The 24,258-nt window shown below is 44.7% G+C and overlaps 1 protein-coding gene, 1 long non-coding RNA gene and 2 other non-coding genes across 7 annotated transcripts in view; 3 read left to right on the forward strand and 1 right to left on the reverse strand.

Moving 5' to 3' along the window:
• Window positions 1-14,909, reverse strand: part of LOC129010853 (uncharacterized) — a 148,911-nt gene extending 134,002 nt beyond the window's left edge. Inside the window, exons 1-3 of one of the 4 annotated variants that reach the window (XR_008493073.1) lie at window positions 14,641-14,736; window positions 13,469-13,498; window positions 4,270-4,323 (exon numbers count right to left, since the gene is read on the reverse strand). This is a non-coding gene — a long non-coding RNA (uncharacterized LOC129010853). Of the gene's footprint in view, window positions 1-1,845; window positions 1,973-4,269; window positions 4,324-13,468; window positions 13,499-14,640 lie in introns of those variants that run through there. The other 3 variants (XR_010122674.1, XR_008493074.1, XR_010122673.1) reach the window with 3 other exon arrangements.
• TRNAD-GUC (transfer RNA aspartic acid (anticodon GUC)) lies at window positions 14,386-14,457 on the forward strand. Its single transcript has one exon. It is a non-coding gene; the product is annotated as a tRNA-Asp (tRNA).
• Window positions 14,910-15,193: 284 nt separating the features above from the next.
• Window positions 15,194-15,265, forward strand: TRNAW-CCA (transfer RNA tryptophan (anticodon CCA)). The gene has a single exon. It is a non-coding gene; the product is annotated as a tRNA-Trp (tRNA).
• Window positions 15,266-23,338: 8,073 nt separating this feature from the next.
• TMPO (thymopoietin) overlaps window positions 23,339-24,258 on the forward strand; it is a 37,165-nt gene continuing 36,245 nt past the window's right edge. Inside the window, exon 1 of the mRNA XM_063646603.1 lies at window positions 23,339-23,591. The gene's annotated coding sequence lies outside the window, so the exon portion shown is untranslated. The remainder of the gene's footprint in view (window positions 23,592-24,258) is intronic.

Here is a 24,258-nt window from a genome sequence, read left to right on the forward strand (position 1 = left end):
TCCTGAGAACATGTGCTCAAAGTGGTCGGGCTACAGCTTTTTATTACACATTTTAGCGAGACAGAAGACATCAAAAAATACATGAAAGATGTCCATTGGTTCAGTGAGGGTGGATGGGGCACTTCTACATCATGGATGAATTCAAAGATTTTCTGATTGGGAGTTAGTTGAAAGAGTTTATCTAAAGACCTGAAATTTATAGAAGGGAGTGCCTGAATTAAGATAAGGGGTTGCAAAAACCAAGGTTCTTGTTATGCAAATAAAGTCTCCAGGTAGCAGGCTTCAGAAAGAACAGATTGTAAATATTTCTGGCTCTCGTTCCATCACCCAGGCTGGAGTGCAGTGGTGCAATCTCAGCTCACTGCAGCCTCAACCTCCCAGGCTCAAGCCATCCTCGCACCTCTCAGCTTCTGGAGTAGCTGGAATTACAGGTGCGCGCCACTATGTCCTGGTAATTTTTGTATTTTTAGTAGAGACAGGGTTTCACCATGTTGCCCAGACTTATCTCGAACTCCTGGGCTCAAGCAACCCATCTGCCTCGGCCTCCCAAAGTGCTGGGATTACAGCAGTGGGCCACAGCACCAGGTCAGATTGTAAAACTTTTATTTTTTATTTATTTTTATTTATTTATTTAATTTTTTTTTTTTTTTTTTTTGAGACGAAGTTTCGCTCTTGTTACCCAGGCTGGAGTGCAATGGTGTGATCTGGGCTCACTGCAACCTCCACCTCCCAGGTTCAAGCAGTTCTCCTGCCTCAGCCTCCCAAGTAGCTGGGATTACAGGCGCCCACCCCGCCACCCCACGTCTGGCTAATTTTTGTATTAGCCAGAGATGGGGTTTCACCATGTTGGCCTGGCTGGTCTCGAACTCCTGACCTTCAGGTGATTCACCTGCCTTGGCCTCCCAAAGTGCTGGGATTATAGGCGTGAGCCAACATGCCCGGCCAAAAATTTTATTTTTTACCTTTTTAAGGTGCAAGACTCTTAATTAATTTTCTCCTGGTTAAGGAAAAATATCTGGAAAGGGAAAGGGATTCTCTACTGAAAGTAGATTTTCCCCACAGGAGACACCTTTGCAGGGCCATTTCAAAATGTGTCAAATATATATATATATATATATATATAGGGGTAAACTACTTCAATTTACTTCAGGGCCTGCTGACTGTCATGTTGGTATCTTACTGCTACAAAAAGCCTGCTTTGTCAGACTTATGTTAATGCTGGTCAGATGTGCCTGAATCCCAAAGGGAGGAGAGTATAAGGAGGCTTGTCTGACCACCTGTTCCCATCATGACATGAACTAGTGTTTCAGGTAACTTTGGAATGCCCTTGGAAAAGGAGGCATCCATTCAACTGATTGGGGAGCTTAGAATTTTATTTTTGGTCTACGTGGTAAAGCTTAAAGTTGCAGAAATCATTATCCTCAGTCAAGCTAAAGCCTAGGTATCCAGACCTCTCTTTCACCTAATTTATTTGCAATTAATCCAAAGTTCTAGGCCAGGCACAGTGACTCACACCTGTAAACCCAGTCCTTTGGGAGGCGGAAGCATGGAGGATCACCCGAGGCCAGGAATTCAAGACTGCAGTGAGCTAAGATTGCACCACTGCTCTCCCGCCTGGGTGACAGAGCAAGACCCTGTCTCTAAAAGAAATTTTTAAAACAAATAACAAAGTAATGGTTTATGCTGTATTTATAAAACAACATATGTAGTAAGATTTTCTTTGTTTTAGAACCCAGAAAGCTGTGCCAAATGCTTTGAGAGTTGACTTATTTCCTATTAGGTTTTTTAAATACTTGCAGCCCAGATACTGCTTTTAATTTTTTAAAAAACAGTATCCATACTTACAGGCTCTGATTAAGTTTCAAAGACTAAGCCTGCCGTGCTTGTCGGTGTGTGATTCCTTCCTCTAAGATTCCAGACATTCCCGTCTCCAGGCATCACTGTGTCGGGGGAGCGCTGTGTGAAAATGGCTGTGATCTTTGTGCGGTTTGTCCGGTTATACCTCACTAGGACACCAGAGGGCGCAAGGAGGGCCAGCACTTGTTTTTCTTTAAATCTCGAATCAAAGTCCATACAGAGAACAACAAAAGACCCGGAACACAGGAGCCTTGAGACAAAGGGACTCGGGGAAAAGGCTGCACACCGTTTTACTGAAGTGGAATTTGCTTCTTCACCCTCCTCACCTCCTCACCTCCTCCCCACCTTAAGGAACTAGAAATAAACAACTTAAGCTGCAAAATAATGAAATCTTTGGCTAACAAGGAAAACCAAACTAGAATACGTTACTCAACATGTCATAGGCTAAGAGGACTATCACAAATGTACATTTGAGCTATTTGCTTTGCCTAATATTAGTAACTTTAAAGAAAATTTTATTGTTTGCTTTTCTGAGTTCAATATATGCACATAGTAGAAAATTTAGAAAAGGTGAAATAGCAAAAAAAACAGCGATCATCAACACACTCTTAACCCAGATATAACTACTTTTAATATTTTCAGCTACTTCTTTCCAGATGTTTTCTTTTTTTTTTTTTTTTTTTTTTTTTGAGACGGAGTCTCACTCTGTCCCCATGCTGGAATATAGTGGCGCGATCTAGGCTCACTGCAACCTCCGCCTCCCGGGTTCAAGTGATTCTCCTGCCTCAGCCTCCCGAGTAGCTAGGATTATAGGCACCTGCCACCACGCCCAGCTAATTTTTGTATTTTTAGTAGAGACGGGGTTGCACTATGTTGGCCAGGCTGGTCTCGAACTCCTAACCTCAAGTGGTCCTCCCGCCTCAGCCTCCCAAAGTGCTGGGATTACAGGCATGAGCCACCGCACCCGGCCACCAGACGTTCCCAATACTTACAAATGCATAGGAAAAAAATGGGATTCTGTGTGCTATTTTGTGCTGGTTCTCTTCTTATCTACTAGATCACTAACTTCATTTTATTGATAAATTCTGATAATAAAACTTTGCTAATCATATGAGTTAATTACAGGTAGGAGAATAAGAAATTTCAAAAGCTACAGGCAGCTTTTTTCCCAAAATATCAGCAACTTGAATGCCAGACCTGAGTCATGTATTTGAAGCAGAAGTTTTTCTGTTGCTTTGTGTTTAGAAAACACAGAAAGACTAAAGAAAAGGCCTGGCGCAGTGGCTCACACCTGTAATCCCAGCACTTTGGAAGTCCAAGGCGGATCACAAGGTCAGGAATTTGAGACCAGCCTGGTCAACATGGTGAAACCCTGTCCCTATTAAAAATACAAAAATTAGCCAGGCATGGTGGCCCGCACCTGTAGTCCCAGCTAATCGGGCGGCTGAGGCATGAGAATTGCTTGAACTTGGGAGGCACGGGTTGCAGTGAGCCAAGGTTACACCACTGCACTCCAGCCTGGGCGACAGAGTGAGACAGGTCTCAAAAATATATATATATCCAAAGAAAAGAAGTAGAAACTGTTCCATCCCACCCCAAACAGGCTGAATAATTTGTCCTTCCAGGTAGCCTGAGGACTGAACGCCAAAGGGCCAGGGGGTGTGGGTCACTAGGACCCTTTGTTCCTCACACTGGGGCTAGTGTTTGCCTTAAGGCTAGACAGGTCAGTAAAGCTATTAACTGGGATAGGTCAGCAGGTGGTCAGTAGGGCAAGAAAAAAGTCAGGAACACAGAGGTCACTGATCTCCTGTTGGGTTGGGGCCAATGTTGGCAGTCAGGTTCCTTAAAGGACGGGAAGCTTAGGCCAGCCCAGGAACAGATAACCCTAAGGAAAGTGATGGCAAGATCTGAGGCCCTGGAAACCTCTGAGGGACACCTAATCACTAAGCCCACAGATTCCTTAATTTACAGCAACAGATAAAGGTGATGTTCTCGGCCACAGGAATTTAGTTAAATCACTGGAGCTGTCTGGCCTCAGTTTCCTTATCTGTATAACGAAAGGATCAAGAAGATCGGTAAGGTTCCTGTCAGTTCCTCAAAGACTGTGATGTTTAATTCTCCCCAGTCACGCATTATAATGAAAGGTGAAGACATTTCTGCCCCCTGCCACTCCAGTCCCCTAAGCAGCAGCCCCTCTACCATATACTCTTTCCCGCATTGCCACTTTTCCCAAATTGCCACATGCTCTGAGCCTTTGTATTAATGTTTCTCTGTTCCCTAAGTGCTGGAAAACATTTCCCCCATTCTTTTTCTAAGTTCATCATCATTCTTTGGTGGCCCAGCTAAAAATAGGTCTTTCTTTGACCACTCCAGCCCTTCCCTCTCTGTAATCCCATAGTATTCTGCACATACTTCCACCACTTTCTACCTCTGTAGCCTTCATCTTCCAGTGCCTCAGTTTCCTCACTGTAAAAAGGAGAAAATTATTATAGCAAACTCATAGGATTTAAATAAGGATTAAATGGTATTAAATAAAATGTATAGTAAGTCATTGGTTTGAACTGAGTTCCTACGCTAGGCCCAACAGACAAACCAAAATAGAGTCACTCATGCTGGACTTCCATACCACCAAGCTGAAAATAAGTTGCTTATCTGACCTTCCAAGAAATCAGGATGGGGCAGAGCACGGTGGCTCACACCTGTAATCCCAGCACTTTGGGAGGCCAAGGCAGGTGCTGAGCTTGAGATCAGGAGTTCAAGACCAACCTGGGCAACATGGCAAGCCCCTGCCCCCCCAACACCACCACCATCCCTCTACAAAAAATAAAAAATATTAGTGGCATAGTGGCGCGTGCCTCTGGTCCCAGCTACTCCAGAAGCTGAGGTGAGAAGATCGGTTCAGGCAGGGATTGCAGTGAGCTGTGATCACCCCGGCCTGGGTGACAGGGCAAGACCCTGTCTCAAAAAAAAGGAGAGAAAAAAAAGAGAGAAAGAAATCAGGAGCGAGATATAATAGTCAAATCCCCAAGCAGGTCGGTTTTTGCTGGAATGATAAGAAGGTCCACTCTGCTTTAACCTTTAAACGGAAGTAACTTTAAAGCACCAATCCACTTTGTGTTTTCTGTTTCTGCTTTGGTCAACCCTTTTTTGTCTATAAAGCCAACCTTGGCCGGGCAAGGTGGCTCATGCCTGTAATCCCTGCATTTTGGGAGGCCAAAGCAGGTGGATCACCTGAGGTAAGGAGTTTGAGACCAGCCTGGCCAACATGGTGAAACTCCGTCTCTACTAAAAATACAAAAAATTAGTTGGGCATGGTGGCGAGCACCTGTAATCCCAGCTACTCGAGAGGCTCAGGCAGGAGAATCGCTTGAACCTGGGAGGCAGAAGTTGCAGTGGGCTGAGGTTGTGCCACTGCACTCCAGCCTGGGCACCAAGAGCGGAACTCTGTCTCAAAAAAAAAAAATAAAAGCCAACGTCTTCTGTTCAGCTCATTGAAATACTCATTCTATTTTATGGAATGAGATGTTGCCTGATTTTAGAATCACAAATGGAAGCCAATTAAGATCTTTAAATCTGTTATAACTTTGTCTTTGGACAATGGTTAATATTATATAAGGCACTTGAAGCCTAAGGCGTAGCAGGCTCTCCATCAGCATGAGCTATGCCTCCACCATAGCACTTACCAAATTGTGTTGTAACTATCAGTTAAAAGTCCACCTCCCTCAAGAAATTTGAGTTCCTTGAGGGCAAGAAGTGAGTCTTACTAATTTTTTGTGCCCAATGCCTATCTCCATGCTTGGCACAAAGGATAAATCAATAAAGATTTATTTTTTTAAATAAGGAGGGAAAGAAAAGACTAAGTGTTAGTCGAGCTGAAGGGAGACAGACTTTTGCCTCTCAGTTTTTTGTTTTTTGCTTTTTTTTGAGACAGAGTCTTGCTCTGTCGCCCAGGCTGGAGTGCAGTGACATGATCTCGGCTTCCTGTAACCTACGCCTCCAGGGTCCCAGTTCAAGCAATTCTCCAGTAGCTGGGATTACGGGTACGTGCCACCATGCCCAGATAATTTTTGTATTTTTAGTAGAGACGGGGTTTCACCATATTGGCCAACCTGGTCTTGAATTCCTGACCTCAAGGTCGGCCCACCTCCTCTCAGTTTTAACTTTAAATTATTATTTAAATAAATTAGAGGCTAGGCCCAGTAGCTCATGCCTGTAATCCCAGCACTTTGGGAGGCCAAGGCAGGCGGATGATTTGAGGTCAGGAGTTTGAGACCAGCCTGACCAACATGGTGAAAACCCGTCTCTACCAAAAATACAAAAAACTTAGCCGGTCGTGGTGGTGCACACCTGTAATCCCAACTACTCAGGAGACTGAGGCAGGAGAATCACTTGAACCCAGGAGGTGGAGGATGCAGAGCCGATATGGAGCCAGTGCACTCCAGTCTGGGCAAAGAGTAAGACTCCGTCTCAAAAAAATAATAAATAAATAAATAAATAAGACTGGGGAATAGTGAAGTATGAGCATCCCCAATATCTTCCCCACCCCTCACTTTAATAATCTAAACATGTATCCATCTAATTTGCCCTCCAGGCCCAAATCATAAACATTCATCTTTCAATTTTAATGTTTATAGACAGCAAGTTCTCATAATTTTCCATAATCTATTAAACCCAAATTTCCAAAATTTGGGTAGTTTCCAGTTTTTGACTATTATAAATATAACCACTATAAACATAAGTGTGCAGGGTTTTTTGTGGACATATGTCTTCATTTCTCTCAGGTCAATATCCACGAGCAGTGTTGCTGGATCTTAGGATAAATGTATGTTTGTTTATTTGTTTGTTTGGAGACAGTGTCTGGCTCTGTCACCTAGGCTAGAGTGCAATGGCTCAATCTCAGCTCACTGCAATCTCTGCCTCCCGGGCTTAAGCCATTCTCCCACCTCAGCCTCTTGAGTAGCTCAGACCACAGGCACATGCCACCACACCTGGGTAATTTTTGTATTTTTTGTAAAGATGAGGGGGTCTTACCATATTGCCCAGGCTGGTCTCAAACTCCTAGACTCAAATGATCCTCCTGCTTCAGCTTCCCAAAGTACTGGGATTGCAGGTTCGAGCCACTGTGCCCAGCCTACATCTTAATTATGGTCAAAATTCATAAACTAGTACCCTTAAAAAGAGTAAATTTTACCCTAATAAATTATACCTCAATAAACCCTAAAAATAGTAAATAGGTAAGTGGAGATAGATAGATAGATAGAGAGAGAGAGAGAGAGAGAGAAAAAGAAAGAAAGAAAGAAAGAAAGAAAGAAAGAAAGAAAGAAAGAAAAAGAAAGAAGAGGCACTCCCCCAAAAGTTCTCAACACAGCCTGGAAGGCCCTGCATTGTTCTACTCCCATAAGCCTTTTCAGCCTCATCTCCCCACGATACTGCTCACCCTCTCTGCTCCTCTCTAGTCACTTCTGCCTTCTTTCACACCCTCTACTCACCACATTTCCTCTGTTCCTACAACCTTAGCACATCCAGTTCCATCTACCTAAGAAGCTCTTTCCTTTGCTCTTCCCCATCATCTTAGTAACTGTCACAGTTGTAATTTTACTTTTTTTGGTTTGTTTGTGTGTTTTGGAAATGTAGTCTTGCTCTGTCGCCCAGACTGGAATGCAGTGGCACGATCTCTGCTCACTGCAACCTCCTCCTCCCAGGTTCAAGCAATTCTCCTGCCTCAGCCTCCCGAGTAGCTGGGAGTGCCCACCACCATGCCCAGCTAATTTTTTGTATTTTGGTAGAGACGGGGTTTCACCATGTTGCCCAGGCTGGTCTCGAATTCCTGAGCTCAGGCAATCCGCCCACCTCGGCCTTCCAAAGTGCTAGGATTACAGGTGTGAGCCACTGCACCTGGCCTGTAATTTTACTTTTTTATTTTTGTTATTCTTTTACTAGTGTTATGTGTCTCCTCCATTGAAATAAAAGCTCCTTGAGACCAGGGTCTTTGTTCATCACTGTATCTCCAGAACCTAGTACTGTGTTTTACCTACACAATGAGTGTTCAACCATTATATTCAACTGACTACTTCATGTCTCAACCTTAACACGTCCAAAACTGAAATGTTGATCATCCCCCTGCTCCCACCAGGGTCATTACTCCACATGCAGGGCTGCCATAGTGCACAATTCCAAGGAGTGCCATCCACAGCACAGTCTATGGGTGGCATCTTGCCTCTGTTAAAGTGAACTAAATATGGCCAGAGAACGACTCCGTACTTCCATATTTGAGTCCTTATGGACAACCGTAACCTAACTTAATGGGTAGACAAGATTGAAAACCTAATTTAGGAGTATACAACTCTAACAATAGCTGAGTCTTGGCCAATCACAGCAGCCATACTTCAACCACTCATATACTGCTGAGTGTTCAAACTGTGTTCAAATAAGGCAAACGCCAACCTGTAACCAAACCAGCTGTTTCTGTACTTCACTTCCAATTTCTGTACCTCACTTCCCTTTTTTTGCCTGTAAATTTGTTCTGACTACCAGGCATCCCTGGAGTCTCTCTGAATTTGCTGTGATTCTGGGGGCTGCCTGATTCACGAATAGTTTATTGCTCAGATAAACTACTTTACATTTATTTATTTATTTATTTATTTATTTATTAAGATGGAGTCTTGCTCTGTTGCCCAGGCTGGAGCTTGATCTCTGCTCACTGCAACCTCCACCTCCCGGGTTCAAGCGATTCTCCTGCCTCGGCCTCTCAAGTAGCTGGGATTACCAGCACACACCACTATGCCTGGCTAATTTTTGTATTTTTAGTAGAGATGGGGTTTCACCATGTTGGCCAGGCTGGTCTCAAACTCCTGACCTCAAGTGATCCTCCTACCTCGGCCTCCCAAAGTGCTGGAATTACAGGCGTGAGCCACTGCACCTGGTCAAACTTCTTTACATTTAATTCAGCTGAAGTTTTTATTTTAACAACTTCTTCCCAGTTATGCCCTTCACATGACTGCCAATATGAATGGTGCCCTCTGGAGTTGTGCATTAGTCTTCTCAACCTCAGTGATGGCAACTCCACCCTTCCAGTTGCTCAGGCCAAAAATTCTGGAGGCATCCTTGACTCCTCTTTTTAACTCATATCTCACATTTACTCTACCAAGAAATTCTATTGACTCAACCTTCAAAATACATAGCACTTGGGGCCAGGCACAGTGGCTCAGGCCTGTAATTCTAGCACTTTGGGAGGCCAAGGTAGGAGGACCCCTTGAGCCCAGAAGTTTGAGACCAGCTTGGGCAACATTATGAAACAGTCTCTACAGAAACACAAAAATTAGCTGGGCGTGGTGGCATGCGCCTGTGGTCTCAGCTACTCAGGAGGCTGAGGTGGGAGGATCTCTTCAGCCCAGGAGGTTGAGGCTGCAGCGAGCCCTGATTGCACCACTACACTCCAGCCAGGGTGACAGAGTGAGATCCTGTCTCAAAAAAATAAACAAAGTACATCGGTGCCTCTCACCTTCTCCATCACTTTCACTGTAGCCTGAACCACCCACCAACATCTCCCATATGGATTATTGCAATAGACTTCATAGTTCTTGCTCCTGCTCTTGCCCTCCTACAATCTACTCTCAATCCAGTAGCCAAAGATCCTTTTTTTTTCTTGAGACAGTCTCACTCTGTTGCCCAGGTTTAAGTGCAGAGGTATGATCATAGCTCACTGCAGCCTCGAACTCCTGAGCTCAAGTGATCCTTCCACCTCAGCTCCCCAAGTAGCTGTGACTACAGGTGTGAACCACAACACCCAGTTAATTTTTTTAATTTTTAGTAGAGATGGGGTCTTGCTATGTTGCCCAGCCAAAGACCCTTTAAAACATAAATCTGACCATATCACTACTCTGTTCAAAACCCTGCAGTTCTCACGAAGTTAGAGTGGAATGATACTTACCAGAGTCTGGGAAAGGGCAAGGTGAAGGAGATGAAGACAGGTTAGTTAATGGGTATAAACATACAATCAGCTAGAAAGAATAAATTCTAGGCCAGGCACTGTGGCTCATGCCTACAATCTCAGTACTTTGGGAGGTGGAGGCGAGTGGATCACCTGAGTTCAGGAGTTCGAGACCAGTCTGGCCAACATGGTGAAACCCCATCTCTAATAAAAATACAAAAGTTAGCCAAGCATGGTGATGCGTGCCTGTAGTCCCAGGTACTAGTGGGAGCTGAGGCAGAAAAATTGCTTGAATCCGGGAGGTGGAGGTTGCACTGAGCCGAGATCAAGCCACTGCACTGCAGCCTGGGCAACAGAGCGAGACTCCGACTCAAAAAAAAAAAAAAAGAAAGAAAGAAAGAATAAGTTCTAGGGTTGAATAGCACAGTAGGGTGACTACAGTTAACAATAATTTATTGTATATTTCCAAATAGCTACGAGAGGATTTGAAATATTCCCAGCACAAAGAAATAGTAAATGTTGCAGGTGATGGATATGCTGAATATCCTGATTTAATCATTACACATCATATGCATGTATTAAAATATCACGTGCACTCCATAAATATGTATAATTGTTATGTATCAATTTTTTTAACGTTAAAAAATCCAACAACCCTGAAGTGGGTTCCCATTTCCCTAATTATGAAAGCCAAAGTCTTTCCAATGACCTCTAAGGCCCTCAGGCCTCCCAGAAGCTGCATGATTACATCTCTTACTTCCTTCAACTATGTTCAAATTATACCTTTGGCCAGGCACGGTGGCTCATGCCTGTAATCCCAGCACTTTGAGAGACCAAGGCAGGTGGATTACTTGAGGCCAGGAGTTCGATACTAGCCTGGTCAACATGGTGAAACCCCATCTCTACCAAAAATTAGCTGGGTGTGGTGGCACAGCTACTCAGAAGGCTGTGGCACAAGATCGCTTGAACCCGGGAGGCCAAGGTTGCAGTGAGCCAAGTTCTCACCACTGCCCTCCAGCCTGGGTGACAGAGCAAAACTCGCTCTCATGAGGCTTACTTTGACCTATTTAACTTGCTATTCTCCAAACCCCCTTACTCTGCTATTTTTATTTCTGCTCTTATAACTGTCTAACATACTTATGTATGATGTATGTATCCATTTATTGTATTCATTGTTTATTATCTGTATTTCTTCTGTAGGATAAAAGATCTAAAAGAACAAGATGTATTTATGAGAACCTCCCCATGCATCTAAAACAATGTCTGGCACATTGCAGTTTCAATAAGTTGATGAATAACTACAGTGTCTGCCAAGTAATTAAAGATTAGCAAATATTGATATAGGAACAAGGGTGACACATATATTGATACTAGTTGTAAAGTTTTTCTCTCCATAGCATGTACTTATTTGTTAATATACATGTATATGGAACTGTGCAGGCAGGGTGAAAATTGCAGTTTTTGCAATCAGAGTTTGGGTGATTCCTGGCCTTTTACCACCTCCTATCTGTGTGATCTTGCAGAAGATTCCCAAATAGGAATAAAAACACTTGTCCCATTGACCTAACAGGCTGTTGAGAAAATAAAATGAATGTGAATCATTTAGCAAGCTGAGATATGCAGCGTAGTTCTTTAGGAAGAGCAGGATTTGAAACTTTGAATAACACTCATTGCCATCATGCCATTTATTCCCAAAGAGAGTTCCATGCCCTCTGTACTGCCAGTCAGATTTTAACCTTTATTTTTGCCCAGTGCTGACAGGGAGGAATCTCTGAGCTCCCTCACCCTGTTCAGGTTAATTGCCCTCTCTTTTCCTTTCCATTTTCGGAAGATGGACAGCAGGTGCTGCATTCCCTGCTCCCTGATCTCGCTGACTCAGGCTGCCTCTTACTTTCACCAGGGATGAAAAAGGAGCAGTAACAACACGTGTGTGAGCACTGGCATAACTTTATGAGAGCTTCAGTGGAAAGGGTGTCTCTTCTAAAGGAAGAGATGAAGCTTCTTCTCCCGAGTGCAGAACACGGGGCAAACAGTTGGTTCAGGAGAACTGGGTTCACTGCCCCATAGCTCTACGAACTGAGAGACTTGGGGAAGTCCCTTCGATTTTACCAGGAAAAGGACGTCATCATAGCTATCACAGTGCCCTTTGGCCCTAGCAAGTTTTTGGAGGGTCAAAGTGGAAGGAGGCTCCCGCACACTGAGAGTTTGTATTGAGGCTTTTGGTGTAGTTAAGAGTGAAACAGGGGCCGCGCGCGGTGGCTCACACCTGTAATCCCAGCACTTTGGGAGGCCGAGGCGGGTGAATCACCTGAGTTCAGGAGTTCTAGACCAGCCTGACCAACATGGTTAAACCCCGTCTCTACTAGAAATACAAAATTAGCTGGGTGTGGTGGCGCATGCCTGTAATCCAGCTACTTGGGAGACTGAGGCAAGAGAATCGCTTGAACTCGGGAGGCGGAGGTTGCAGTGGGCCAAGATTGTGCCATTGTACTCCAACCTGGGCAACAAGAGCGAAACTGCGTCTCAAAAAAAGAAAAGAGAGAGAGCGAAAAAGGGCTGAGCGCTGCCGCTTGAGGCCGAGGCGAGTGGATCACTTAAGGTCAGGAGTCTGAGACCAGCCTGACTAACATGATGAAACCCCCCCTCTCTACTAAAAATACAAAAGGGAGTGGTGGCGTGCGCCTGTAGTTCCAGCTACTCGGGAGGCTGAGGCAGAGGAGTCGCTCGAACTCAGAAGGCGGAGGTTGCAGTGAGCCGAGAGCGCGCCACTGCACTCCTGCCTGGGCGACAGAGCAAGACTCTGTCTCAAATAATAATAATGAGAGCAAAAAAGAAAGAAAGAAAAGCCAAAACAAGCCTCAGAAACTGCCATTTGTTTAATATTTGCATTAAAAAAATTATCTCTTCCATCAGATGAGAAATACCTTATAATTTATGATGGATAATACATTAATTCATAGCACACTAGAAACAAGGGATTCCTTAAGACACATATGTGGGGTTTTTATTGTTGTTGTTGCTGTTGTTGTTATTTTTATTATCTTTAAGGATAATTTGTTGGGTAGGGGTCAGTGAGTTGGGAGTCCTGATTGGTTGGGTCGGAGACGAGACACATAAGTTTAAGTTCTATGATGAAACGCTTTCAATCATGTCAGTTTATCTGTGCCTATAAACACACTCCTTTAGAGAAAAGTCAAAAGTTTATAGCCGGGCGCGGTGGCTCACGCCTGTAATCCCAGCACTTTGGGAGGCCAAGGTGGGTGGATCACCTTAGGTCGGGAGTTCGAGACCAGCCTGACCAACATGGTGAATTACCATCTCTACTAGAAATACAAATTGGCCCGGCGTGTTGGCGGGCACCTGTAATCCCAGCTACTCGGGAGGCTGAGACAGGAGAATCGCTTGAACCCGGGGAACGGAGGTGGCAGTGAGCCAAGATCGCACCACTGCACTCCAGCCTGGGCGACAAGAGTGAAACTCCGTCTCAAAAAAAAAGTTTACATATAAGGCTCTCTTAGTATCCCTGGGAAGAGGGTTGATCCTGTCTATGAACGGGTTTAGGATGACACAATTATCAAATTATCCGATTAGTGCACTTTCCTAACCCATATGTTTTATCAGTGGCACATCCTGGTTTTGAATTATTTAAACGCATTATTATTTAGCCATTTACATACTTACGTTTGTCACTTCCAGGTAAACTGTAGCCGCCTACAGAGAGCGAAACAGAAGTCGGCTGATAAAATTTTGATAAAATATCATTTGCCTGCAGCTGGTCATTTCACTGGGCGCTTTTGTGTTACAAAAGTGTGTGAATTGGCCGGGTGCGGTGGCTCACGCCTGTAAATCCCAGCACTTTGGGAGGCCGAGGCAGGTGGATCACTAGAGGTCACGAGTTCGAGACCAGTCTGGCCAAAATGGTGAACCCCCCGCCCCCCTCCCCCCCCACCCCCCGTCTCTAGTAAAATACAAAAATTAGCCAGGCATGGTGGTGCGCGCCTGTAATCCCAGCTACTCGAGAGGCTGAGGCGGGAGAATCACTTGAGCCTTAGAGGTGGAGGTTGTAGTGAGCCGAGATCGCAACACTGCACTCCAGCCTAGGGGACAGAGCGAGACTCCGTCTCAAAATAAAAGACTTATGAATTGTTTGAAGAGGCACGAGACCGTGGCAACCCTAACTGTCCCAGACATCTGGCAGCCATATGCTATCCTTGGACTTGAACTTCAGAGTGAAAGTATAAATTTGTAAGGGGAAGGCTCTGCCGCAAGTCACATACCAGTGGTCAGTTAAAAAAAGAAAACAACCTCAGGCCGGCAACCTAAATCATTTACAAAGCGTCAAGAGCCTGGGAAAAACTATTTTCACACACTTCTCTAGCACTAACATGGGAAGCGCGTTCGCTTCACATATTCCACACCTTTTATTCTTCCCACCAATATCAAGAATACAAAGCGCCCAGAGAGGACAATAAGCCTAAGCAGCGGCTCCAAGAGACAGGACTGTCATACTTCCCGGGGGCAGGCGGAAAGTGACGGAGCGCTGGAAGGATCTTACTGCTCCTTGAAGAGCTGTCTGAGAAAAAAACAAAGCTAACGACTCCTCGTTAGTATAGTGGTTAGTATCCCCGCCTGTCACGCGGGAGACCGGGGTTCAATTCCCCGACGGGGAGGTGTGGAGAGACGTTTTTTGGCGACAGTTATTATTTTCTGTATCATTCAATGACAGGACACTCTGTTAAACATAATGTGCTAAACCAGCTCCCTTAAGTACACAACCCTGTCTTCAAAATGGTGACTTTTAAGCTTAATGCCCACCATGAAGTGAAAGCCTCCCCTGAGAGAAAATGCCTTACTTTGTTTGCAGGAAGGGAGGAAAGGGAAAAAGAAAACGCTCTGAAGGCCTCTGCTCTTGCCTCCAGCCGCCATCTTGCGAAGGCCTGCGCCGGCTTAGTGGCGCCCCGCCAGATTACAACTCGAGGTCGCGAACTCAGCGCGCGGAACCTGTTGGGGGAGGGGAGAGAGGGCGGAGTCTCGCGCCTAACGGGGCGGGGGCAGGGCGGGTAAGAACGGAAATCATTTGGTAAAGAAAAGGAAGGGCCAATTTCCTTTGATCTTGGAGACCGGACCAAACGGGAAACCCCGTTCTCCCGCTTCCGCTGTTTACGTCCCAGCCTTGGTTAGAGGACTAGCAGTCAGGAAAGTCTGGACGCTAAAGGAGTCGGTCTCCTGGTCCGACAGATACTGGGTGGAGGGGCAGAGAGTAAATGGAAGAGAAAGACGGGTACCCCTGGTCCGACATATACTGGGTGGAGGGGCAGAGAGTAAATGGAAGAAAAAGACGGGTACCCCTGGAAGAAACGCCATTTACTGGTGTCCTAAGAAACTGCGCGAGCCACAGCCCAGCAGGACCTCGTGGCGCAACGGTAGCGCGTCTGACTCCAGATCAGAAGGCTGCGTGTTCGAATCACGTCGGGGTCAAGTTCTTTTCTTTTTTTTTCCTCTTGTATTTTAAACTACCGACTCCTAGACGCGGAGGTGTATTCCTGCCGCCAATTTTCTTGAATGTTAGAATTAAGTTTTCCTCTTTCAGGTATGATACTAGTCCTTGGTTTGCAGGAAGATATGATTTACTCTATATCGAAGAGCCTCAAGGCTGATGTTTTTATCATTTGGCCTTTTAAAGTGAGTTTTTTTGTCACTTAACATGCATAATGTGTAAAGAGGTGGACTATTACTGCTGTGCATTAGTGGGTGTATCAGTCCACTAGTCTATCACAGGAAGTGTACAATATACTGTACAAGCTGTTTTTTCCAAACAGTTTTAGGCTGTTTGCCTTTTGAAAGAGAGTACAATAGTGGACAATTTCTAATTTTGAATATTATGCTAATCAAGTGTCTTAGCACTTACTGTGTGCCAACACTGTGAACAACCTCATGATGTGTGACTGTTATTCCACTTTTACAAATGTGGCTGTGGCTCACAGGGTTAGCGACCTGACTAGGGTCACCCAAGAGTCTGAACCAGGTGAGTGACTCTGGATCCCTCTTTATAAATACTTTATAATAAAGGTGGAAACAAACAGTTGAAAGAATGTGTAACCGCCAGGCTCGGTGGCTCACACCTCTATTCCCAGCACTTTGGAAGGCCAAAGTGGGTGGATCACAAGGTCAGGAGTTCAAGACCAGCCTGGCCAACATGGTGAAACCCCGTTTCTACTGAAAATACAAAAATTAGCTGGGCTTGGTGGGGTGCACCTGTAATCCCAGCTACTCCGGAGGCTGAGGCAGAAGAATTGAAAATACAAAAATTAGCTGGGCTTGGTGGGGTGCACCTGTAATCCCAGCTACTCCAGAGGCTGAGGCAGAAGAATTGAAAATACAAAAATTAGCTGGGCTTGGTGGGGTGCACCTGTAATCCCAGCTACTCCGGAGGCTGAGGCAGAAGAATTGAAAATACAAAAATTAGCTGGGCTTGGTGGGGTGCACCTGTAATCCCAGCTACTCTGGAGGCTGAGGCAGAAGAATTGATTGAACCCGGGAGGCGGAGGTTGCAGTGAGCCTGGGTGACCAAGCAAGACTCCTTCTGGAGATGGGTGCGGGGGAGGAATGTGGGAAAAGCTGTTGGACTGGGCGCCTTTTATGTTTTCACCGATTATGTGAGTGATGACTAGTCACCATTTTTGACTATTAATCTCTTTAATAGCAGGGAGCAAAGCTTGCTCGTTCACATCTGCAAGCTCCAGAACTCTTAGTACTAAATAGTGCCCTACACGTAAGTGTCAAATATTTGTTGAACAAAAAATGAATAGCAAGACTATGAGAAATTAATAGTTTTAGATTTTGATATGTTTTGTAAAATTCCTGAGGTTTTCTGCTTAGTATTTTGAAAACACTAATTTCTTTTGATTCAACCTAATGTAGCAGTATACCTGGAAATTATATTTGCACATGGTGTGGTTTGTTCTTCCGTCTCCTGTTTGGATTAAAATTAGATCATCCATTTCAATGGGTATTTATGGACTGCCAACTCTGATGAGCCTGATACTGTGCTAAGCACTAAGGATGAGGATACACTGAGTAAAAATGGGTTTTTTTGAGCATCAGGAGACAGATATGTTAAGCCACCAAATGCCATAATGTGTTGGGGTAAGTTCATGTTACTTGGTAAGAACCATGAAAGTAGCATGAACAGAGTGGTATGGGGGTGCTAAAACAGTGGACATTAACTCCACATTGGGTTGGATGAGGCTATAACAAGGTGATACAACCTCTCCATCTACATCACAAAAATATGGTTTTGTCCAAATGAGTTAACATGATTGGTCCAAGCTAAGATATATGCAGTATATGCAAATGATGCCAGAGGGAAGAAATGGCTTCTGTTATGGGCTGAATTTTTTTTTTTTTTTTTGAGATGGAGTCTCACCCTGTAGCCCAAGCTGGAGTGCAATGGCAACCTCCGCCTCCCAGGTTCAAGCGATTCAGCCTCCCAAGTAGCTGGGATTACAAGCGCACCCCACTACACCCAGCTAATTTTGTTTTTTTTTTTTTTTTTTTTGGTATCTTTAGTAGAGACAAGGTTTCACCATGTTGGCCAGGCTGGTCTCGAACTCCTGACCTCATGATCCACCTGCGTTGGCCTCCCAAAGTGCTGGGATTACAGGCGTGAGCCACCGCACCCAGTTTATGGGCTGAATTTCATCTCCCCAACATTCATATGTTGAAGCCCTCACTCCTAGTACCTCACAATGATCGTTAAGACCTGATTAAGTACGCTAGGTGCAGTGGCTCACGCCTGTAATCCCAGCACTTTGGGAGGCCAAGGCAGGTGGATCACAAGATCAGGAGTTGGAGACCAGCCTTGCCAACATGGTGAAACCCTGTCTCTACTGGAAATACAAAAATTAGCTGGGCGCAGTGGCGGATGCCTATAATCCCAGCTACTCAGGAGGCTGAGGCAGGAGAATTGCTTGAACTTGGGAGGCAGAGGTTGCAGTGAGCCGAGATTGTGCCACTGCACTCTAGCCTGGGTGACAGAGCAAGACTCTGTTTAAAAAAAAAAAAAAAAAAAAAGACATTATTAAGTAAAAATGAGGCCATTAGGGTGGGTCCTAATCCAGTCTGACTGGTGTCATACTTATAAAAGGAAATTTGGACACACGGACACTAAGGATGTGTGCAGACAGGGGAAAGGCCATGTGAGGACACAGCAAGAGAGCAGCCATCTACAAGCCAAGGTCTAGGAAGAAGCCAACCCTGCTGGCCTCTTGATCTTAGACTTCTAGCCTCAAGATCTCTGAGAAAATAAATATCTGTTTACTTTTATTATGGCAGCCCTAGCAAACGAATACAGCTTCCGTCAAGAACTACTAGTTCTGCAGAATGGCTAGAGAGGTAAATAGGCGTCAGCATACAGGATCAATGTGTCATTCCAACTAATTTAGATTTTATTCTGAGGGCAATGCAGAACTATAATTCATGACTAAGACAATCCAACCAGCTTCACAAAGACTAAAAAATGGCCAAGAACTGTTCCTGGACCACCATCCTGGGAATAAGTTAGAAATGCAAATTTTCAGGCCTCACCTCAGACCTACAGTCTCAGAAAATTGGGTGTGGGGCACAGCAACAAACCTTCCAGGCCGTTTTGATGCAAGCTAAAGTTTGAGGACCTCCGGCCTATAAAGCAAGGCAAGACTAGAGGTCCTACTTACCCCACAGGTTAAAAGGATCAAATAAGATAAAATACATCAAAATGTTTTTGAAGCTGTTATACATGTCATTATTAATACTGTTAGGGCTCTAAAACTGTCACTTCCCAGGTCCCAGATTCTTTCCCAAGGCTGGATAGCTGTAGTTTTTTAGAATGCTCCACCTGCTGACTTTCTATACTTTGAAATGACTGCAAATCCAACACTTTTTAACTTAATCTTCTATACTCATGATATAGGGATGATATACGGAAAGAGTTTTATAGGAAAGGTGGAAACAAAGAGCTATCAAGAGTTATTAAGTGTCAGGATTTGAACTGAAACATGGACCTGTCTAGAAAAGACAGCTCTGTGGATTTGTTCTATTTCACTAAGAAATGTCTATTCATGTATTCTTCCAAGAGGACTTATCCACTACTATAGAATGTTCTCAGCACTTATTTCACCTGTTTAATACCCTAGCTTTCTTTTCTGAGATTATTTTAGTTACTTAAGTCCTGTGAAAGAAAGAAAAATCTCGGTGTTACCGGGGTCCCAATCCAGACCACAAGAGAGGGTTCTTGAACCTCACACAAGAAAGAATTCAAGGCGAGTCCATAAAATGAAAGCAAGTTTATTAGGTAAAGGAATAAAGAATGGCTACTCCATAGGCAGAGCAGCCCAGAGGGCTGCTGATTGCCCATTTTTCTGGTTATTTCTTCATTATATGCTAAACAAGGGGTGGATTATTCATGCCTCCCCTTTTTAGACCATATAGGGTAACCGCCTGACACTGCCATGGCATTTGTAAACTGTCATGGTGCTGGTGGGAGTGTAGCAGTGAGGACAACCAGAGGTCACTCTCATCGCCATCTCGGTTTTGGTGGGTTTTGGGAGGCTACTGCAACCTGTTTCACCAGCAAGGTCTTTATGACCTGTGTCTGTTTTTTTTTTTTTTTTTGAGACAGAGTCTCACTCTCGCCCAGGCTGGAGTGCAGTGGTGCAATCTCAGCTCACTGCAACCTCCACCTCCCAGGTTCAAGGCAGGAGCAATTCTCCTGCCTCAGCCTCTGAGCAGCTGGGACTACAGGCGCGCGCCACCACACCTGGCTAATTTTTGTATTTTTAGTAGAGACAGGGTTTCACCATGTTGGTCAGGCTGGTCTCGAACTCCTGACCTCGTGATCCACCTGCCTTGGCCTCTCAAAGTGCTAGGATTACAGGCGTGAGCCACCATGCCCGGCCTATGACCTGTATCTGGTGCCGACCTCCTATCTCATCTTGTGACTTACAATGCCTTAACTGTCTGGGAATGCAGCCCAGTGGGTCTCAGCCTCATTTTACCCACCCTCTTTTTTTTTTGAGATGGAGTTTTGCTCGTTGCCCAGGCTGGAGTGCAATGGTGCGATCTTGGCTCACTAAAACCTCCGCCTCCCAGGTTCAAGCGATTCTTCTGCCTCAGCCTCCCAAGTAGCTGGGATCACAGGCATGTGCCACCATGCCCAGCTAATTTTGTATTTTTAGTAGAGACGGGGTTTCTCCATGCTGATCAGGCTGGTCTCAAACTCCCGACCTCAGGTGATCCACCCGCCTTGGCCTCCCAAAGTGCTGGGATTACAGGCACGGGCCACCGTGCCCGGCCTTACCCACCCTCTTTTCAACATGGAGGTGCTGTGGTTCAAACCCCTGTAACCTCAGGACCCCAAAAATGACTAAGCCAAAGGGAAAGTCAAGCTGGAAACTGCTTAGGGCAAACCTGCCTCCCATTCTACTCCTAAAAAAGATAGCTACTAAGATAAAAAAGCTATATACCTCCCTGACAATTTGACCACAAAGAAATTCCTTGTGGACAAAGGACAGATAGAGATTAAAAAAGTCATCCCTCTGCTCATATGAGATAAATGCATATCTGATTGCCCTTTTGTTTCCCTAAGCCAGACTAAGGCATAAGTGACTATTCCTGTAAATAGTGTATTCAGTGAAAGGCTAATCAGAAACTCGAGAATGCAACCATTGGTCTTTTATCTACCTATGACCTGGAACACCCCCGAGCCCCCCAACCCCCACTTGTTGTCCCGCCTTTCTGGATGGGACCAATGTACATCTTACACATATTGATTGATGTCTCATGTCTCCCTAAAATGTATAAAACCAAGCTGTGCCACACAACCTTAGGCACATGTCGTCAGAACCTCTTGAGGCTGTGTCATGGGTGTGTCCTTAACCTTGGCAAAATAAACTTTCTAAATTGATTGAGACCTGTCTCCGATTCTCTTGGTTTACAGAGCGATGTATTCTGGACGAACTAATAAAATGGAGCTTTTGGATACGCAGAATTGAAATGCAGACCTGAATTCCGATAAGCCAAATGGTTCTCCAACTTAGCACTCTCACTTAAAAAGAAAAATATGGTTTTAAAATCACGTGTTCATTGTGGAAATCTAGAGAAATACAGAAATATAAATAATAAAAATAAAATAAGAATCACCTGTGCCTCACTACCCAAGAGAAAGTACTCCACTTTGATGTATATTTAGTATTTTTTTCTTTGCTTTTCTTTGCTTTTTTTTTTTTTTTTTGCCTCCCCAATAGCTGGGACTACAGGAGCACACCACCATGCCCAGCTAATTTTTTTTTTTTTTTTTTTTTTTTTGAGACTGAGTTCCGCTCTTGTTGCCCAGGCTGGAGTGCAATGGCGAGATCTTGGCTCACTGCAACCTCTGCCTCCCGGGTTCAAGCGATTCTCCTACCTCAGCCTCCCTAGTAGCTGTGATTACAGGCGCACACCACAAGGCCCAGCTAATTTTTTATTTGTTGGCCAGGCTGATCTCGAACTCACGACTTCAAGTGATCCGCCCACCCCAGCCTCCCAAAGTGCTGGAATTACAGGCATGAGCCATGACGCCCGGCAGAGAACAAAACATTTTTTAAGGTTTTTAGCTTCTTAATATTTTACATCACTTAAAGTGCAACTTACCCTGCTGTTTGAGGTGACACCCTTAAAATCACAATCCTCCGCAAAATGGGATAATGAAAAACAAAGCCAGCTGTATGTTAATAATATTAAGAACTTCAAAAAGGAATGGAGGCAGTTATCCAGGTGATTTTTGTTTGTTTGTTTGTTTGTTTTGAGATGAAGTTTCGCTCATGTTGCCCAGGCTGGAGTACAATGGCACGATCTCGGCTCACTACAACCTCCGCCTCCCGGGTTCAAGTGATTCATTCTCCTGCCTCAGCCTCCCGTGTAGCTTGGATTACAGGCATGCGCCACCACGCCAGGCTAATTTTGTATTTTTAGTAGAGACGGGGTTTCTCCACCTGGTCTCGAATTCCCGACCTCAGGTGATCTGCCTGCCTCAGCCTCCCAAAGTGCTGGGATTACTGGCGTGAGCCACCGGGCCCACCTCCAGATGATTTTTTTTTTAAGTTATGGGAAAGTTTTCTGATTAAAAAAAAATTGCATCAGGCCAGACGCAGTGGCTCATGCCTGTAATCCCAGCAATTTGGGAGGCCAAGGCGGGCGGATTGCCTGAGGTCAGGAGTTTGAGACCAGCCTGGTCAACATGGTGAAACTCTGTCTCTACTAAATTACAAAAAATTAGCCAGGCGTGGCAACAGGTGCCTGTAATCCCAGCTACTTGGGAGGCTGAGGCAGAAGAATTGCTTGAACCTGGGAGGCAGAGGTTACAGTGAGCCGAGATTGTCCCACTGCACTCCAGGCTGGGCAACAGAGGGAGACTCCATCTCCAAAAAAAAAAAAAAAAAAATCGCATCCACCAGGCACAGTGGCTCATGCCTGTAATCCCAGAACTTTGGGAGGCTGAGGCGGGTGGATCACCTGAGGTCAGGAGTTTGAGACTAGCCTGGTCAACATGGTGAAACCCAGTCTCTACTAAAATACAAACAAATTAGACGAGTGTATTAGCAGGTGCCTGTAATCCCAGCTACTTGGGAGGCTGGGGCAAGGAGAATTGCTTGAACCCGGGAGGCGGAGGTTGCAGTGAGCCGAGACTACGTCACTGCACTCCAGCCTAGTCTCTGTTGGACATTCTGACCAAAGTCAGAATACTAAGACTTCTAAAAACTCTCATTTCCCTGTGAAATTTTCTGAATTAAAATTACTTTTATCTACCTATGACCTGGAACACCCCCCGAGCCCCCCAACCCCCACTTGTATTAATAGTTGTCCCGCCTTTCTGGAAGGGACCAATGTACATCTTACACATATTGATTTTAGAGACAGGGTCTCACTCTGTCACCCAGGCTGGAATGCAGTGACAGGATTATGGCTAACTGCAGCCTCAACCTCCCAGGCTCAAGTGATCCTCCCACCTCAGTCCGCCTAGTAGCTAGAACTACAGGTAGGCACCATGGCTAAATTTTGTATTTTTTTGTAGAGATGGGGTTTTACTGTGTTGCCCAGGCTGGTCTTGAACTCCTAGGCTCAAGGGATCCGCCTGTCTCAGCCTCCCAAAGTGTTGGGATTACAGGCGTGAGCCACAGTGCTCAGCCTTTGTGTTTTTTGTGTCACATTGATCAAATAGTTTAAAAATTATCTTTTATGTTGAAACAAGTATTAAGGAGATGATGGAAAGAGTCAATTCCTTGAGAAGGGTGAGAGCCAGAGTACAAGTGGTGGAATTTGCTTCTGACGGGACACATCTTTCACTGAAAAGAAAAATGCAAGAGAAAATGAATGCAAATTGGAAAGTCTGACGTTGAAGCATTCCTCACAGGTGGTTTTTATTTTCTGAAGTTGAGGCAAGGTCACCAGCAAAAAATGAGAGGTGGGGAAAAAGGATGTGAAATTTGAGGAGATGTGAACGTATGAATGGTTAATCCAGAGACTGGAATAGCATTGCCAGCCAGTGTTGAGTGCTCCTGAGAGGACTGAGGTCATGAATTAAAACCAGTTAGCTTGTTATATGACTGACTGACTTTTCTCCAGCAGCTTTTACTGTTTGGATGTAAACAATGAGAAAGTTCAGCTGGAGCACGGTTTAGTCCAAGCAAGGCTGAGATTCTTTCAAGCAAAAAAGGAGACATTGAGATCAGAGAGTTGAAAATGTTTGTAAAAGAGTGATGAAAAGGACTGATCAGGGAATTTAAGTCAGGTGAGTTGCAAAATTATTATATGATGGCAGAGGCAGAAGAGTTGAGTTTTTTAAGTGTTGGGGTTAATAGCGTGGAGGTCTTAATTAGTTAAGTGAGAGTACCATAAGTTAGCTGGGAAAAAAAAACTAGTGATTGACAATTGGGAAGCTTGAAACTGAGATTTCAACTGATGACAAGGTTCAGAATCTGACTAACACCGAAGTGGTTAAGACGCAATAGAGGAACAAATTGTTGCAGATGAAGAGGTCAGAGGTCTAAGAGGCCAAGTGTTGGTTTTGCATGGGTCACCTACAAGCATGCTGAATTCAGATAGAATGTAGACAAGGGGGATGGTGAGGAAAACCTATGGCAAGCAGCTCTATAATTTTTGGAAAGTGGCCAGGAGGTTCGTGGATGATAGCAGGAAGGAGAGTAGAAGGTGATTTAGCCAGAAGATATGAACTTCAAATATTTTTGAAGGAGAAAAGAGCAGAAATAGTTTGGAAGTACCAATCAGGACCAAAGAGACCACCCAAACTCAATAGCCCAACCTCTTAGCCTTAGGGTACGCAGAATCTGAAAAGTGCAATCTCAATTTTGGAGCTCTACAGCAGTAAATCTGCAAGTAACCAGCTGTAGCTAATGTCCAGGGATAAAAAAAGATAATGAAAATGTTTTTGCCCAGGA

This window comes from Pongo pygmaeus, chromosome 10 (genome assembly GCF_028885625.2).
Source record: "Pongo pygmaeus isolate AG05252 chromosome 10, NHGRI_mPonPyg2-v2.0_pri, whole genome shotgun sequence".
NCBI lineage: Eukaryota > Metazoa > Chordata > Mammalia > Primates > Hominidae > Pongo > Pongo pygmaeus.